Source organism: Hydra vulgaris, chromosome 15, assembly GCF_038396675.1.
Source record: "Hydra vulgaris chromosome 15, alternate assembly HydraT2T_AEP".
NCBI classification, from domain to species: Eukaryota; Metazoa; Cnidaria; class Hydrozoa; order Anthoathecata; family Hydridae; genus Hydra; species Hydra vulgaris.
In genome coordinates, this window is record NC_088934.1 from 15,888,259 (window position 1) to 15,903,634 (window position 15,376).

Consider the following 15,376-nt stretch of genomic DNA (forward strand, 5'->3'; position numbering starts at 1 on the left):
TGAATTAAATATTTAAAACGAAACCGAGCTTTATATAAAGACCGAGCTACCGAAACCGAGCTATATAAAAAGATCACGAAGAAAACTTAACTTATGTAATGAAAAATACATTTAAAAATGCATACTTGGTGTAGTTAAGGCGATTTACAAATTATTTAATTTCTTTTATTTGAAATTAGCATGACTTTATAAGCCTTATGTCCAAACAAAAAATTTTTTGTTTCGGGTTTTTTCAATACTTGAAGAAACTTTTCTCGTTAAAAAACTTTTTATTACCCCTAAAATGAATCTAAAGAACACCATTTTGGAGTCTTTAGATCACTTTTGCTCATCGGCGTTAACATGAATTTAGTTAAAATCTTTTGGAAAAGTGCCTTAATTTATTTTAGATCCTAGTTCTAATTGGTTCTGACGTATATTAACTATATATAGTTGTCCAAATACAATATTTTTTATCAATTTTTACAAAAAATATTAGAATTCTGACCAAGAAAGAACTTATATTTAAGAAAAAGGATCAGAACAGATCATATTTTTAAACTATGATGTTCATTTTACCTAAAAAACTTATTTATTTAAAATCTTATTCAAATTTGAACAAGCGATTGGGATTTTAAGAAGATTTAAAAAAAAAAAAAAAAGAATCTTCGGTCAGGGTTTTTTTGCTACAAACATTTATATTTTATGATACCGAAAAATTTATCATTTTTTTCGTCTTTTTATAATTCACAGACTTGATCATTTAACGGAAATATATCGCAGTCAACAAAATACCATACAAACGCTATAATATCTTTAAATCGCCTTAATTACACCGAATACTAATCGACTACATAAAATTGAAAATGTTAAAATTAAATGTTAATTTCTGATTAACAACTATTTCAAAAAAAATGAATGAGATCACAAAGAGTTTAAAAAATGAAATGAGCAATCTAAATAAAAAGATAGTAGATTTGCACAACCGTTATCGATGGAACAACTTAAAAATAGATAAGATAAATAAAAAAGAATTTTGAAAGTAAATGTTACAAAAGCATTCTTCAATCATAGTTGATCCCAATTTGGTTTTTATGAGAGCAAGCTTTTAGAAAGATCGCTCTCCTTCACCCACTGAAACCACAATTATAAAGAAAATGCAAAGCAAAATTAATATGGAAGAAAATATTGACAAAAGACCTTTCTGTTAGGTTTTGTTGAGCAACTTAATTCTTCTAATCCAAAATTGTTTGATTGCTTGAAAACATTCAGGCGGCGGATTTCTTCAATCAACTCCTCTTTTACATCATATACATAAAGATTTGTCAGCGCTTTGCATTTTTCTTTCTGGTAAAGTGTTTTTTCATCGCTAGAAGGAGAAGGAAAGCATCATTGCAGGCGCGGACCCAGGAGTTTATAACTTTGAGGCCAAAGCTGGGTTCGCGGATGGCGCGAAGAACTGATTTTTTTAAAATGAGAGATGGAGGGAAGAAGGGGGGGAAGTAAAGTGCCAAAAACGACAAAAAAAAAAGGTTCTCAACTTTTTATATTTGTTGACTTTAAAATGTTGAAATTTGCCAACTATATTTAAAATTGCCAAATACAATTCGATATTGGCCGATATATGTAGAAAGAAGGAGTGGATAGCGGATTACCTATCCCCCTTACCCCTGTTTAAGATAAGTTATTTTACTTTTGGTTTTTTCTGTTTATAAGGAATCAAAGACAGGTCTCAGAGGTTATTCATATTATATATGTAGACTCAGAAAAATAATATCATATTTTAATCAGTAGAAATAACTTTCTGTTTCAATAAAAAAACCACTTAATTTTGATATCTCTCGTTAGAAATAAATTGTGTAATTCAAAAACGCAAACATTTTTAAAATCATTACACATAAAATATTAAAAAACATTATAGGTAAAAAATTTCATATATGAGGAGTCGACTTGTAAACCAGATATTTAACTTTTTACCTGTAATATTTACTACATTTTTTTACTTACATTTTTTTACCTGTTATATTTACTACGTGTTTGTTTGACAATATTCTGCTAATGCAAAGCTATTCTAAACAGTCAAGTCAACCTAGCTAAAAGTTATTTTGGGGTCAGGGTAACATCATCAGTTTTTGCCATGTCTAACAACATCTATAAATATAATTAGGTATAATAACATCTGTCCAACAACATCTGAAATTTCATTGGTGTCTAATAACATCTGTGCAAAAATTAAATGAATATTACAGATGTAGTTACATCTTTTAAATTACCAAAATGTAGTAACATCTGTGCAACTACATCTTTGGATTTTACAGATGCAGTTACATCTTTTAAATAATCAAAAAGTAATAACATTTGTGCAACTACATCTGTAGATTTTAAAATGAATTAACTAATAATACATTATTTTAACCAGATGTTATTATATATAGAAATTTTTTCAGATTTAACTACATCTGGAACAAAAATTAACTAGTAATGCATTAATTTAACCATATGTAGTTATACAAAGGAATTTTTTCAGATGTAACTAAATCTGGAGAAAATTTCTTCAGATGTTTTTGGACTTGGATAAAAATTACTACATGTGGTTACATCTTTCTAAAGATGTTGTTAGGGGTCATTAAATTTTCAGATGATATTGGACAGTTGTTATTAAAGTAAAAGAAAAATACAGATGAGCTTGGAAAAAGTGAGCAAATGATCTTGGACTACTCCACAGATATTGTTGGACAGATGTAGTAATCTTTTACCGTTATTTTGTATTGTTTTTAGTTATTTATTTAATAACAAAGTTATTTAAATGTTGCCTTGGCTATTTAGTTCATAAATTAGACATAATACTTGTCTAACTCACTTAACAAAGTGCACCAACGAGAAGGTAATCGTGTCGTGTTGCCTAAGGTTAGCCCTCCATTTCTGGATTCTTGCTTCTTCTTAATAAGCAGTTTAAGTTAAGTATTAATAATGTTGCCTAAGGTTAGCCCTCCCTTTCTAGATTCTTTCGTAGTCTAGATAGGCAACCCTCTATGGTAAGAATCCTGTATTCTTGGAATCATTAAAGTTATCTCCGATAGCTCTTCAATGAGTCTAGTTTTGTAATTTAATGCATTAAGCCTATGCTTTGTTTCTATTGCAAAAGCAACTAATTCTTCAGTTAGATATGGATTCATATTTTATTACATTTAAAAAATCTAAAGTAACTAAAGTCACGTTATCTTAGTTTCTAAAGAAATATGGAAAACGATACTAATGATGATCTCACGGTATCGAATAAAAAACCCTAATTTGTTAGCTTCTATTTAACTGAACATTTTTCTTAGTCGGACACGTTAAAACCAACTGTGTGGCTAAGTTTTATTTTCACGATTAAAATATCTATATTTTATTATTTATTTGAGAGTATTTATTGATAGAGTAAAACGTCGGTAACGTGTAATAAGAACCGTTGTGGCCATGGCAGGAATTTCTATGGCCAAATTTCGTAAATTACGGCAGACACAATTAAAATTTGAGAGATATTCATTTAGCAAAAAAAATCCAAAACTAAATTGGCTGCCGTTAAGTTTTATCTCTATGGCCCAATGATATATTATATAATATATAATTATATTATATATCATTGCTATGGCGAACACGAACTCCCCACATCCCATAATGAACTCATTTTGAGTTTATTATGGCATGTAAAATCAAACAATAATAAAATTACTTTTTATTTATTTATTGGTTATTTAGGTGCTCCAGGAAGTTTTTATGGTGTTATCACAGAGCAGCGCGAAATAGCATTTAACCAGGAAGTTCACGCCTTCTTCCTAATAATGATTTGTATATGGTAAGTGCTGGCTTCAAACCATGGACCTTCAGCTCAGAAGCTAGAACTCTAACCAATACACTACGGCAGAAGTTTAAGTTGTCGAATTATTATTTTTTAAACTTCATTAAAGTTAGAGTTATCGTTGAATAAAAGATTAATCGAATCAAATAAAAGTTATGGTCGATCATACCGGAGATTCATTTACACTAAATAATTACAGACCTATCTCAGTTCTTCCTGTATTTTCAAAACTTTTGGAGAGAGTAATATACAATAAACTGTATAAATATCTAACAAATAACAAAATCCTACTGTATAAATATCTAACAAATAACAAAAAACAGTTTGGCTTCCAAAAGCAACATTCAACCGAACACGCAATTCTTGATCTTATAAATAAATAATGACTCCTTTGAAAACAAAAAATACGTCCTTGGAGTCTTTGTTGATTTATCTAAGGCGTTTGACACAGTATATCACTGTATCTTAATTAGGAAAATGGAAAAATATGGGGTAAAAGGTGTTGCATTAAACTGGTTCAAAAATTTTTTACTAGACAGAAAACAATGCGTTATTGCTCATGAAAAGAAACTTTCAAAATTACTCAAAATAAAATGCGGTGTCCCCCAAGGTTCCATTTTGCACCTATTTTGTTTTCAATATACATAAACGATCTTCCTAAAGCCTCAAGTAAATTGAATGTCATAATGTTCGCAGACGACACTTTATTTTATGTTCGTAGACGTCAAATTATTTTATGCATCCGCATCAATTACAGAACTTTATGAAACTACAAATACTGAACTTGAAAAAATAAACAGTTGGTTAAAATCTAGCAAATTATCGCTAAACACAGAAAAAACCAAATACATTCTTTTTTATTCTAACCTTAAAAAAATGCTACCCGATTTACCTTCGCTATATATAGATACTAAAGAAATAGAGAGAACCCACGCAACTAAATTTCTAGGGATACTTATTGATAAGAACATCTCATGGAAATCACATATAGGTATACTAAATACCAAAATATCAAAAAACATTGGTATCCTCTACAAAGCTAGTTCTATACTGCCTCCTGATAATTTAAAGTTCCTATACTTCTCATTCATACAAAGCTACTAGATATACGCTAATGTTGCATAGGCGAGTACTCATAAATTTAAACTAACCACACTATATCGAAAACTAAAACATGCTGCAAGAATAGTTTTTAATAAGGATAAACTCTCGCACGCTGAGCCACTTTTAAAAAATTTGAAAGCATTAAATGTATATCAAATCAATATATTCCAAAATTTGTTATTTATGTTCAAATATAAACATGGACTTGTTCCTTCTTACTTTTCAAAGAATTTCTTCCAAAATAGCAAAAATAGATACCATACCAGAGGAACAGGAAACTTCAACGTACCTTTTAAAAAAACTAATCTCTCACGCTTTTCCATTTCGTACCGTGGTCTGTGTCAATATAACAAGTAAATATCCAAAAATATTCAACTGGAAAATCGAATAACTTAAATACTTTGAAAACGTTATTAAAAGATCTCATTTTAAACACTAACAACTTTGTGAATTTTTATTAACTCCAAAGCATTTAAAACTATGTATAAAACTAACTTTGTTCCGAAACCAATGTAAACTCTAATAAATCTAAATAACTCAAAAACAACAGCAATAACAAAAGTACAAAAACAAATAATAGGCTTATTTATCAACACCTGTTTTATTTTATATATTTTTTGTATAACGTAACTTTGTGATTTTCTTTTTTTTAATTTTACTTACTCTGTAAAGATTCTATTATATATTACGAATATATTTATTTATTTTTTTTTTTTTGTTCTTTATTACAATATTTAATACAATATTTACAAATATATCAATAAGAAAAATAACATGCAAAGAAATCGTTAAAAAAAAAAAAAAATTAAGAATAAACATAAAGATAAAGAACGCGGATACTCAAAGAAGACCATACAGGTCTTGTCACCGAGAACCGCTGTTGAAGAACTTTGAACTTAATTTAGATTTTGAAGAAAAACAAAAATAAATATATACAAATTTTAAACTTTTCTTTATGGTCTTTATGGCTTGAATTAAAATACCAATTCTTCTGAACGCATGACTCAAGCGAAAACAATAATATCATAATATTCTTGATAAATAAATACGTCTCGCATCTTACTCGCATCTATACGATCACTGATTCTTATTACTCAAATGTATCTTACAATTACACTAATCTTAATTGTTAATTAATTAATAAATAAACGAAAATAATAAGAATATGATTGCATTAGGTACATCCAAATGCACTTTAAGGTTGTCCAAAAGATTGTGTAGAAGAATTTATCAAATGTTGGTGCGTTTACGTTTACGCTTTCACTGACAAAAATGCTAAACCACTGTCAAAGGTTAACTTCCAAAAGTATCATTCATACAATATTTGCAGATACATCCATTCACATACATCAATTTTTTTTTTTTTTTTTTTATATATATTTTTTTTATTACTAAATTAATTTCAATATTAAAAGTATATACCGTTCGTAATAAAAATTATTTACAACCATTACGAATTAAAATAAAAATTAAAGTAAACAAGTAAATAATAAATAACTACTGTACAAATAACGTCAGTGCAACTTTTAACAAAATTCAAATAATGGTGTTTAAATATAGTTTCTCACATAAACTTTAAATCAATATTGTATAAAAGTAAAATATAAATAAGTGATGACAAAACTGGGTATAATTAAAAGTATGTAAATATATTTTCAATTGAGAAAATTACTTTTTTTAGTTGTCTTTTGAACATATAATAATTCCATTCATGAGAAAAATCAAAATTTTTTTAATTTATTTGGTTCAATAAAAAAGTTCCACCGAAAGAAATGCAAGATTTACCAAAGCTTGATTGAAATTTTGGTTGTTTAATAAAATTATTATTTCTTAAAGAATATTTATTTTTTTCTTTTAAGGAATTTAAATCAAAAAAAGAAGCATGAGATGAGTTGGTTTTACATTTAAACATAAAACAAAGAACATTATAAACATTTACTTGATATACTACTGTGATCAAAAAGTAAGGTGAATTTTTTTATAAAATGAAAAATCTTTATTTATTCTTCCAAATCTGTATTGTCCCCCTCAAAATAATCCCCCCCGGCCCCAATGCACTTTTGCCAACGTTTTTTCCAGTCTTCGAAGCATGCCGAAAAGTCCTCGGTAGGGATAGCCTTCAATGCGCGTGCCGATTCACGTTGGATCTCTTCAATGGACTCAAAACGATTTCCCCGGAGTGGTCTCTTGAGCTTTGGGAACAGCCAGAAGTCACACGGTGCTAAGTCGGGCGAATACGGTGGTTGTGGAGCAACATGGGTAGAGTTTTTGGCGAAAAACTCACGAAGAACCAGTGCTGTGTGCGAAGGCGCATTATCGTGGTGCAAAATCCAAGAGTTATTGGCCCATAATTCCGGTCTCTTTTTGCGAATAGCTTCACGCAAACGTCGCATAACGCTTAAATAATATTCCTTGTTGACAGTTTGGCCAGTTGGAAAGAATTCGTAGTGCACAACACCACAATAATCAAATAAAACAGTCAACATGACCTTGATTTTTGAGCGACTTTGACGTGGTTGCTTCGATCTCGGCTCGCCTTTTTCACGGTATTCACTCAATTGGTCGGTTGTTTCAGGGTCGTATGCGTAGACCCAAGTCTCATCGCCAGTCATAATTTGTTTGTAGACGTCTTGATAGTCAGAAAGCATTGCTTCACACGCTTTAACGCGACGCTCTTTTTCAAAGAAGTTGAGAAATTTCGGCACCAAACGTGATTTGAGTCTTCTAAGGCCCAAATGATCCTTCAAAATCGCTTGCACCGACCCAAATGATATTCCAACCATATCAACAAGGTCTCGAATGGTTAACCGACGATTTGCAAGCACCAATTCTTTGATTTTGTTGATGTGGCGATCATCAATCGAAGTCGATGGTCGTCCGGAGCGTTCCAAGTCATCAACACGTACTCGGCCTTCTTTGAAGTCTTTGTACCACTTGTAAACATTTTTTTGAGACATAGTCTCTTCACCGAAGGCTTTTTGCAACATTCGATACGTTTCAGCAGCAGAAATATCATTCCGCAAACAAAATTTAATAGCACTTCTTTGCTCAACAAAATTAGACATCGTGAAAATCGCCGAATGTACTTTTGGTACTTCAGAAACAAGCGTAAACAAAAAAAAATAATTATGAGTTTGACATGCAATTTGGCGCAAATGTTAATGACATTCCTACCAACTTAAAAATAAAAAAGATTGGACGATTCGAATAAGGCGGGAAGTTTAAATTAAAAATTCACCTTACTTTTTGATCACAGTAGTATATTAAAAACATTCATGTTAAATAAGAATGGCCTTGAGTGAGTAAAACGATTTTTGAAATTTATAAGACGTGCAATATGCTTCTGCTGAAAATAAAGTGGCTTTAATTTACTTTTATGGGTACTACCCCATGCAATATTAGCATAATTAATATGACAGTGTATAAAAGAGTAATATAGTTGAGTTAATGAATGTTTGATTAAAACACTTCTTGCTTCATATAAAACTCCAATTCTTTTTGCAATTTTGTTGCATAAATGTCCGATGTGATTCTTCCATGATAGATTTTCATCTATAATTTGCGGCCGTGGCGCAGTGGTTAGAGCGCTTGCTTTATAAGCAAGAGATCCAGGTTCGAAACGAGCCTTGGACATATTTTCGCGTCACGGTAAGGAAGGAGGCGTGAACTTTCTGGTTAAATGCACATCCGCGGTGCTCTGTGACAAGACCGTTAGGTCTTCTTGGGGCACCTAAATAACAGTATAAAAAAAAAAAAAAAAAAATAATGATACCAAGAAAATTTGTGAAAATTACTCTTTTTATTTGAATATTATCAATATGAAGAAGAGGCATGTTACTTGGAAGTAAATGTTTTTTAAATCATGGATGAAAGAAAATCCATTTAGTTTCATCAATGTTGAGTGAAAGTTTATTTGACTTAAAACCAATCAGATATTTTTGTTAGTTCAATGTTCATATCATAAAAAAGTTAATTGATGTTATTATTAGATAGGAATAGGTTTGTATCATCAGCAAACATTATAGTTGTTAATTTTGAGACTTCATGGAGATCGTTAACATAAATCAGAAATAATAAGGGCCCTAGTATAGATCCCTGTGGAACTCCACAGGTTATATTTAGATAATCTATATTAAGATAATCCTGTGAAGAAGATCCGTTGACATTCGACTTTTCGAATGAATCAGTTATACTACGAGTAAGATGAATTATTGCATGTTCAGTAGAGTTATTTCTTTTAAAACCGTATTGATTTATGTAAAGTATATTATTAACAGCAAGATGATTAGATATTTGGTTGAACAAAATTCTTTCTAAAATTTTGAAAAAACAGAGAGGATAGATATTGGTCGCTAATTAATTTGAAGAAGATACTTCAAATATATCTAAACTAGAGATTAATGGAAACACGTAATCATTTATTGGATTTATCATATTTAGAATATTTTTAGCTAAATTAGGGCCAACAGACACGAAATATTTATTTAATTCTCTTGCTATTTGTTTGGGTTAAAATATAAAAATACGCCATCAACTTTTTGAGGATTTCCTAAGATCTTTATTGACCCATGCTGACTTATAATATATTTACGTTTTTGAAAATTTACATCATAAATTTCATAGAAAGTTTGAAAGAATGTATCGTATACTTCATTAGCTTCAAATGAACTGTTTATATGATTCCAATTTATTAAAGATAATTGATCCTTAAACGATGCTAGATTTGCATCGGTGAAAAAACGTTTGATAATTACTTTTTTATGTTGTTGTATTAATTTGTTGTCAATATTAATTGAGAAAAAAATAGGGAAGTGGTCGTAAACGTCACTTTTTATTATACCTTTTTTAAGAGTTTCTTTAAAGATATCAGTTGTTATAATGTTGTCAATTAAGGAAGCTGAAGTTGAGGTTACTCTAGTAGGTTTGTTAATTAGTGGAATTGCTCCATGTTCTAATAAGTCATCGTAAAACTTTTGAATGTTGTTATTAACGTGATATTCTAAACAATTTAAATTTACGTCATCAGTTACATAATTTAGTTTCTTTTCCTTAAAACTATTTTTTTAAATATCATTACACAAAAATGCATTAAAACTTTCAATATGGCCAGATGGTGGGCGATAACAGCAGCTTATATGTATGTTTTTAGAACTATTGGTTAAAAGTTCAATTTTTAAAATTTCTTTATTGCCATCAGAAATACTCATCTCAGTAGCCGTATTCTCATCTCTTCGTTAAGCTTAACGGAGCGTTAGTCAAAAATTTCTTTTAAATTACATTAATAAAAAATTTATTTAAAATTACAATTTTTTAAACATAATTGTTTTATTTTGGTATAAGTTTTACTTTAACGAATTTATATAAATTTTCGTCATTTCTTTACTTAGAAATATTGTAATGAAATTTCAGACAAAAGCTCTGTTGAGCTTAACGGAGAGATGAGAATGGCTGCAGAGAGATAAGCGTTCAGCTTAACGGAGAGATGAGAATGGTTGCAGGCCTAATAAAAAACCTCAAATTTTCTGTTACATAAAAAAGTGCACCACCTCCGCGTTTATTTGCTTTGCGCGCTCGTGGGATAATATTAAAACCTCGAATATGGAGATTTAAATTAGATTTAGCGTCATCAAATTTACACCACGTTTCAGTTAAGCAAATTATACTAAATGTATTTGAAGTTTCCACTATTAAAGTACACAAATTTTTAAAGTTTTTTTTAAGACTTCTAATGTTAAAATGATAACATTTAAATGATCCCGAGAAAGAAATTCTTTTATTTCTTTGTTATAGAAGTAGGAACAATTGTTTTGCAAAGCTCCTACATCACTAAAATAGTTTAGATCCGGATCTGAATTAGTGTCAAGCACCAAGTCGTTAGATTGAAAAAAGTTAAATGATAGCGATTCAAAATTGTTTTGATAATTAGAATCCATTTTTAAAATTTAAATAACTAGAAATAAAAGAATTCATTTAAAAATCGCGCGTAATAACTTTGTTGTAAATAACTTTAGCAAATTTACCTTTGGCTCTTAATTCCTTTGCTTCTTTAAACAACGTTTTCCTAATTTCCGTGGTTCTTTCGCTAAAATCTTCATAAACATATAGTTTTTCATTCCAAAGTTTTAGTTTGATAAATCAAAAACTGCGTTTCTTTCTTTGTAATTAAGAAATTTTACTATTATTGTTATCTTCTTTATAACTCCTTTTTCATTTCTTCCTGTTCGATGCGCCCTTTTAATCTCTAAATCGTTAGTAAAACCAAACTTGGATTTTAAGACTTGAATTTTTCTCTCCAGTAAATCCTTTATATTGGTTGCTGAAAATTTCGCCATTATTTTTTTTTTTTTCCTTCGATAAAAAAATACGTCCGTTCACAATTTGTAAAGATTAAAGAACAAAAAAATAAAAAAAATAAAAAAATAAAAAAAATATATATCGAATACAGTTATGGTTGAATAAATGATTAATCGGATCGAATAAAAGACAAATGGATAATAATGGTGGTATTGTTTGCTAATGATACTACAGTATCATAAATGCAGTTATAGCAGTCAGATATATTCAACACACCTCAAATTATGATATACATACCCTTTTTTTTTAGGAAATACGATGAACACTCATTCACACTCACCAGCACGACTTTTTAGGAAACACGATGAACACTCATTCACACACCAGCACGATGAACACTCATTCACACTCACCAGCACGACTTTTATAACTGTTCATATTTTATAGATATTTTTTTCACATTTTCATACACTTATATTTTTACCTTAAAGATTTTTTCTTGAAAAATTACGATTATTATCGCTCTAGAAAAATGATAACGAAAAGCTTTTCACAATTATAAAATCATGGTAAGTTGAATAAGTTTTTTTTTTGTTAAATAGGTTGTCGACTTTTAATTTAATTTTTAATTTAATTTATAGGTTGTCGACTTACATTATTATTTTTGTAAACTTAAGTATAGTTACAGTTATGTCTAAAAAAAGATGAAGACAAATAGAATAATATGGATGGAATTTTTCCATTGGCACCTTCGAAATTACTAAATAACTGACCATCGTTATTTATTGTATTTTTTTAAATGTTTTTGTAATACAAGCTAACATTTCTTTATTTGTTATTTTTATAGTTGTTTTATAAACCAGCGTCTTTATTGTTTAGGCAACAAGTTAAATCAGTTACGCTATAATGTACTATAGTAGTTAAATTAGGAAGGATTATTATTTTTTTTTAGTTATCTGTAAAAATTTAAAAATAATTTTAATTTTAAGACATTTTTTGAAAAGAAAATCTTACTAATTTAACTATGTAATCTTTAAAACACAAATATTTCAATTAAACACCAAATACAAATATGAAGTTCTACTTTTAACTAAAACCCAGTTTCTAAATGTAATACTAATAATTCCAACTAAGCTCTCACCAAAACCGGCTAATCCAACTAAGTGTTGAGTAAAAAGCTTATCATTCCTACTAAGTGGGGAGGGAAAGGTTTTCTCCCCATAGTTCCAATAATGCCTGTTTTATTAAATTCTTAAATTACCATAAAATATATACATATATATATTTTTGTGACTAAACACATTTTATATATTTTATATATTTAGTAATTTCCGCAGGATTTTTTTTCGTCAAAATAGTGGATAAATACAGCACGGCACAACAATCAGTTATGCCGTGGATAAAGACAGCTCGGCATACCAATCAGTATTGTTTAAGAAAATGTAGTTAAACTAAATATGCCATTATCCAGTTTGTTTATAACATCTCCGAATCGTTTGAAAAATTTTAATATACTTTAGGTGCTTTTATAGACCTATCTCAAGCTTTTGATACGGTCAATAATTTTATTTTTATCACCAAAAATACGTTTATTGACCACCAAAGGTGGCAGCCAGATAGCCACCTTTTGTGGTTATTACTAATGTTCCATGAAGTAACCGATGAGTAAAACTAAAGTGGACCGATCAAAATGTCAATAGAGCTAAACTGAAATTCTGCTATAGAATGTTTGCTGGGATTGAATGTTTCCATTTGTATAAAAAAGAAAGATAAAACGGTAGAAAAGACGGTGGTGTCTGTTTACGTATAATCAAGATTATTAGACTCCTATGAAGTAAATGACGTTACATCACATGTTGGAAAGATATTGGCTGGCTCTAAATCCCATAAAACTGCTTATGTAAGTGGAAAGACCCGGTGTTGAAAACTGAATACAAAATGATTGAAAAAAATAACCAACAAGGTGAAAAAAGTGCTACAAAAATTTCAGTTTAATTTGATTAAAAGAGCTACCAAGAACCCAAAACTTCTGTACTGCTATATAAACAATCAATTTATATAAGTAAATGTCACTCCTTTTTATTAAAAAAGCGAAAAAATCTTAGTATAAAACTACCGACCGGTATCACTCACTTCATTTGCATGTAAAATAAATGAAGGCATAATTAGATGTAAATTTAAAACTTTCCTTTAAAAGTTCAAACTAAGTCAAGCAACAGTACGGTTTTGTTAAAAAAAATCATGCTCAACAAGTCTACATGAAACGCTTGATTTTAGTTCAAAGACCTTAGAGAATGGTAAACCCATTGATGTTGATTTATTGGATGTCACCATGGTGTTTGTCACAGTCCCACATAAAAAAATTTTGCTTATGGAACATCTAATTTTGAATGAAAAGCGTTCCTGTGCATCAATTCTTACTTTGCAAGACTTAAGGACTGAATTGTGAAATTTAATATTTCTAAATATATGGTCATGCACTTTGACTGGAATAACAAAATATCACTCCTTTGTATCAATAAAAAAGGTAAACGTATTAGAATCTGAATGTGATCTTGGAGTAATCATCTTAAATAATAAAATTATTTAATAAAATGCGCAAGCAAAGTCCAACCAAATGTTGGTTTGGATTAGAAAATGCTTTGTACGTTTATATATTAGACTCCTAAGATTGCTTTATGTTTCTTTTTTGCAACCAATCAAATTAGAGTTTGCGGTACCCAGTCACCAATTTAAAAGGGTTATATTGAATTTTTATAAAGAATTTAACATTGTGCGACTAGATAAATATCATCAAAAAAAAATCAACTATGAGAATCATCTCAAAGCTCTCAACTTGACTACCTTGACAAAAAGACGACAAAGAGTAGACACAATTCAACTTTTTAAATTTTTTAACAATTTTAAAAATTTAAAAACAATCAAAAATATAAGTTTTTAACAAACTCAAACAGGAGGTTATTGCTTTAAATATGTCAAAGAAATCACTAAGGAAGCAAGTCGTGAAAATTTTTTATTCAACAGATCAGCCAGTTTATGAAATAGCTTGCCAGGCGAGTTGGTTAACGCACAATCAGATAACATTTTTAAAGCAGGTCTTGATTGCTGGATGAACAGCAGGTAAGCAAGCTAATATTTAAACCCCGAATCTAAACAAAAAAAATCCAATATTATTACCCATTTATGCACAATAGTACAAACTATACAATCATTACCTTGGGAAGTACTGAGAAAAGTAAATTACAATGTCTCTAATGTCCTGCGATTTGCGTTAATTATGCAGATCGCTTTTTATTCCTAAAATCTTTTCGATGGTATAAAGTTACTAAATGTATGTAAACATATACTATATAATATTCTATTTTTTAGTTATATGACAACAATGGCAAAATAATTAATTTCTAATTGTGTTAAAAGATCTTTTTTTCTTTGAAACCTTAAAACAAGTATACATTAAGATTTAGTAGTTTGTTAAATGAAACTATTTGAAGAACAAAATTCAATTCATTTTGTATTGTCTATCGCGCGCCCGACTTTTGGAGTAAAATGGCATATCGTGCACCCCATTTTTGGAATAATATTACCAAATCTTTATCTTTTTATTACTCTATCTGTTTTTAAAACTAAATTAAACAAAATGCATTTATATTATATGGAAAACTTTTTAAAATTCTACAAAATTTTATGTAAAAATGTAGTAATAAGTTTTCCTCATATGATATATTTAATATCTATGAATTAAAACTTTAATATATTATATCTATGCATTATTTTCAACCTTCGGTATGTGTATATACATAAATATGTTTGCGGTGTTATATGTGTATAAACATAAATATGTTGGTGGTGTATATTTTGTAAAAGTCTTTCAGCTTCTTATTTTACTATATATATCACGAGTAAAATCGTAAAATGAAAAAAAAGCCTGCTCTTATTAAAGATATGTAACAACCAGTCAGGATACTGGCCATATGTAATAATGTACAATAATGTTACTTGTGCAAGTGGTGTGAATGGTGAAATAACAAGTTGTGTGAAAAACAACTTGTTATTTCACCATTCACACCACTTAAAACAACACTTGAGAAAAAATAGAAGTGTAACTTGCAAAAAAGGTACGTCATTTAATAAAATATATTTTATACTAGTTTATCTAAT